General features: G+C 39.3%; 1 long non-coding RNA gene across 1 annotated transcript; it reads right to left on the reverse strand.

Annotated features, from left to right (window-relative positions):
• Positions 1–656: 656 nt before the first annotated feature.
• LOC120787729 lies at positions 657–4,893 on the reverse strand. The gene is made up of 3 exons (XR_005707079.1): positions 4,497–4,893; positions 1,177–1,297; positions 657–819 (listed from the first exon to the last, which is right to left on the reverse strand). It is a non-coding gene; the product is annotated as an uncharacterized LOC120787729 (long non-coding RNA).
• Positions 4,894–4,907: the final 14 nt, after the last annotated feature.

A 4,907-nucleotide genomic window follows, 5' to 3' on the forward strand; every position in this document is an offset into this window, starting at 1 on the left:
GTGAATCTTTTTTGTTGTATTTATGTGTATTGATATAGACATTTATTTATTGGTTTAGTTTAAACTCATGTAATTTGGGTTTTATGGTAAGATACTATTCTCTAATTTTACATGACATGTTTATTATCTGCTTTTGACCTCTATGGCCCTCCAGCACTGCCACCCCATAGAAAACGACAGAAGCAGGTTGAGGGCAGGAGTAATTGCCAAAAAGGTATTATTAATGAAATAGGTAAAACATTAATGGATGCCAGGAAATTAAAAAAGAAAACAAACAAACAGATAAAAGGCATCAGATCAAACAAATTAATAAACAATGCATTCATTTAACATTCATTAGTTACTGCTGACATCACAGTTTATCTCTGGATACATACACATCCATGAGTACACCAACTCTGACAAAATGTCACTTACAGCAGAGTTATTTTAACCTATCTTAACAGTGTCCAGCCTCACTGCTGAGAGGACCTAATGATGCAAACCTTTTTTCACTATCCCTGATTGAAGTGTTTGCCTTAAACATAGGAGGAGCTCTCTCCTAATGGTGAGGCTGAGGGAGAGCCCAATGATGAAGAGCCTTCAGCCACACCTCATTTAACTGACGAGTTGTTCCTCACTCCTGTGATGTTGTGAAAACATGCCTCGCTCATCTGATGGAGCAGAAGCTGACGATATATTTTTCTCAGCTTTAGAGGAACCAGCTGTTAGCCAAATTGCAGCCAGTCCAGCTGATGGTGAGGCTCAGTAAGAGCCCAGAGATGAAGAGCCTTCAGCCACACCTCCTAAAAATGATGCCGGCTCAGCTGTTCCTCGCTCCTGTGACAGCATTAAAAAAATGCCTCATTCATCTGATGGAGCAGAAGCTGCTGCAGGAAAAGCCAGTAACTGCCTTTAATGTTGTAGCTGATCAGTGTATGAATCTGACATTCAACATTTGACAATCATTGAGTTTTCTAGAGGAGGCCAAAAACAACTCCTGGGAAGGGATTAAGGGACAGCATTGTAGGTGTTTCTCTCTCAACCCGTAGACAGTTTACATTTGTTTTCCTAAAAGTCTTTCAAAACAAAAACATTATTTGTATTAGCTCACTAGCTAGCCATAAGTGTTTTTGTCATTTCTCCAGTTGTGCCAAGAATCAGGGTTGACTGTCAGAATTAACACTTTTTTCTCACCTTATTAGGTCCAACAAGGCATCTACAGTGGTGAAGGTTTCATCGTCGTCATCATCATCATCATCATCATCATCATCATCTGGGCTGACCTCAGGCTGAATCAGCAGTACCAAAATTAATCCTACAACACATAGCTCAGGGTTAAAGATAGGAAGCAAATAAAATGTATTCTATAGCTGTTTCATTTGGGCTGAATGCAGCACTCTACATGCTCTACATCCACTCTGGATAATGGACTGACTGGCAATAACTAACACTATTACAACAACATACACCAGCCTTCAGAGGAAAGCATTCAAATTCATAGTAAATGATCCAGATCTGCCCCAAACTTTAATGGGTTCTTTGCTGGCCCATGCTCCATCCCTTCAGCAGGTTCGATGCAGATCGGTTCAGTACTTATTGCTTAATCCTGCTGACAAATAAGCCATCAAACCAACAAACAAACAGACACGGGTGAAAACATCAACTCCTCAGCGAAGGTAATAATTCCTTCAAACAGTAACAGTACCTCTATCTACATGGTATAGAAATTGTGAAACTAAAAGAATAAAACAAAAACAAGAAAACTGATGAAATGTTGAAATATTTTAGGGTCCAGTTTCAAATACCTGAGTATACTTTAAAAAGAAACACATGACTCTCAGAATTGTGTCAGTATAACAGTTGACAGGTAAAAACTTTGCACACAGGAAGTCAAATTTGGAACAATTTCACCCATAAGGTGGCTGAACCTGACACCATGGTCCCCCACCACTCTAATGTCCGCTTCAGGGGATTCTAAAGTGGAAATGACCTCCACCTCAAAAGAGCCCTCTAGCATAGGTGCCTTGTGGTCACTGAGCAACTCCTGCCTCACACATCCACGCCCCTGGGTCTGAAGGAAAACTTTAATGTGGCCCCTCTGTTAGAAAAAAAGCAACAATTAAAACTGTCCACCTAGATGGTGCTGTGTAAATGAGTGTGATTATATACAGTATCTAATGTGAGGTACAGGCCCCGCCATATACAGGATGCAAAAGATGCACCTAAAGCTAAAGGGGTAGCCCTGTCAACAAGATGTTCTATTTACATTTACTTTCTGTACAGAACATGGTGTCAGATCAGTATTTTTCTCTGCTGTGGCTCTATATCGACATTACCTTTAGTTGCTTTAATAAAATGTATTAGCATGCATGATTAGCATAAGTTAGCTTAGGCGGAACGGGATACTGTCAATTTTGAGTTAGTTATAACTGGGACATTAACTGCTTTCAAGTTTAACATAAACTATTCACTTATAACTATTAATTATTACCTCATCTAATACATTTGCATCTTGATATACACACTAACTTATGGACAGTTTACATTTGTCTTACAAAAGTCTTTCAAAACAAAAACATTATTTGTATTAGCTCACTAGCTAGCCATAAGTGTTTTTGTCATTTAAATATATAATACTGCTGAAAGATTTATGTTCATCACTAACAATGTCAAGACAAAAAAGTATAACCTCATAGAAATTTTTTTTATAAATCTTACCTTATAAATCATTTAGCTAGGTTAACGCCGACAGAAATTTTCAGATGCACCACGTGCCTCATCTGACTAAAGCTGTCCTGTGGCAAACTGTATCTGGCCCGCTTTTGCTAACTTTAACAAACTGTCTTCAGTCAGCGCTAGTAGCTAGCCTAACATTAGGTGAACTTGAGTCCTCACTCAAGTTCCAACAGGCCAACAGCTGCCAGGCTTGAAACAGTTAACATATTCCTCCTCCAAAAATGAAGCCCGCGTTTGCTGAGATTGGCTCTGGTGAAATCCTCCATTTGCATGTTGACTGAGAGAAAACAAACTAGCTAGCTAATATTACACTTAGCTTGACAGTCAACCGGACCAAGGTACTTGGCTAAATGGCATGATTCAATTAAACATGACATTTTAACAGTTTGCACTTAGATGAGGCGTATAAGTAGACTGTTACGGTTATTATGCGTCAATACTCACAAAGATGGATAAAGAAAGTTCATCAAATGATAAGATTTCTGATTTTGGTGTGTTGAGCGTTCAGCCTCAGTCTCTGTTGTTTTGATTAGAAATAAATCGATGGTTGATAATAGAACGAAATGTAACATGATCTTAGGAAGTAAACAGACCATCAGATCCCCCGACCTGTGGCAATAAATGAAAATAAATGAATAATAATCGGTGTGACACACACACACACACACACACACACACCCAGGTGTGTTTCAGGTGGGACAGGATCGGCACTCATGACGGGAACGTTGTCCTTTCAGGAGCCTCTGATTATTATAGGATCATCCATTCATCGAGGGTCAGCGCCATGTATGTTTGTTTGAAATCCAAAAGATGGGGTAAGGGATTTAAAAAAAAAAATAATAATAAAAATAATAAAGTATATCTAGTAATAACTCTCATACAAAATGTAAAAATGTTTGTTAAACATAAAAGAGTTGACGCATTGGGATACTGTAGGTACTACAAGCTGTATTGAAGATGTATGTTTTTAATGCATTCAAATGCTTGTTCATATACACACATTGAGTGTAAAAAAATGATCAGTTTAATATTGTTTATTTGGTCTTGGCTCAGGGCCCCAGAGGTCCTTGCTGGGTCTGGTCTACACGGAGCCAATAGATATATGGTCTCTGGGTCCAGTTGCGGCAGAACTTGCTCTGGGATTCTTTTTCCAGGGAACCAGGAATATAACATTGTAAGTATCTTCTTCTGGAAGCTAAAAAGTCTCAGAATTTGGTATATTTAGGAGCGGATGTCTTCAAGTGAGACATCCGCTCCTAAATCGAATGGAAGTGTCTCCAAGTAAAACAAATTTGAAATTGTATGTGTGTGTGTCTCCAGATGAAGTTCATCGTGGACACCCTGGGTCAGCCGCCAGATTATCAGCTCAACTGTGGACTAAAAAGCACCCGGTTCTTTAACATTCCATGTATCCACAACCAGCAGACCTGGAGACTTTCTTTTTTTTCATTGTATTTATTTTTTCAATTCTTTTGAACTCATTAGTTTCTGTGATATTTTAGTTAAATACAATAACTGATGGCATCAGAATAGAGGGACAGTAAAGTAAGTATTTCATTGCACTGATAACTTGTATTTCTGCCTATGACAGTAAAGCCTTTGAGTTGAATTGAATTGACGTACTTCAAAATAATGCTTTAACTACAGTACTTGATAAAATGTACTTAGTTACTTTCCACCTCTGTCAGGTGCATGGAGTTCAGTTTCCCACGGTTTGTGCTTGTAATTATATAAGTTATTTTACGTAATTTATGTTTGATTAGATTCATTTGGCTCACCTGTCCACAAAGCAAAGGAGATCGACAATCCAATCCCAACTTTTACTCTGAAAAAAGTCATTTTCACTTCCGGAGGCCACAGCTGGTCCTGCCTACTTCTTGCACGCAGCCATCCGTCCTTTCGAGTCCTCTCGCCTCCTGGCAGCAGCAGACCTCAGCTCTGCCAACTTCTACACGGCTTTGCGTAAAGACGGGTGAGTCAGAAATGTGCGTTTGTCTCATGTTTCACTTTCAGAACGTCACATGATATCTGCACAGCATGGCCAGGAGTAGTGACTGTCTAGGCAGGATCAAAAGGGGAGCTAAAGAAACCGGTTTAGTAGATTAAGCTAACGTTAAGCTAGCCAGGCAGAGCGGGTCAGTTGCTCCCCTCCTTCTTAAGTGTTTTGGGCCTGTTTCTGGCTCTTTCTT

The sequence above is a fragment of the Xiphias gladius genome, unplaced genomic scaffold (genome assembly GCF_016859285.1).
Source record: "Xiphias gladius isolate SHS-SW01 ecotype Sanya breed wild unplaced genomic scaffold, ASM1685928v1 HiC_scaffold_472, whole genome shotgun sequence".
NCBI classification, from domain to species: Eukaryota; Metazoa; Chordata; class Actinopteri; order Istiophoriformes; family Xiphiidae; genus Xiphias; species Xiphias gladius.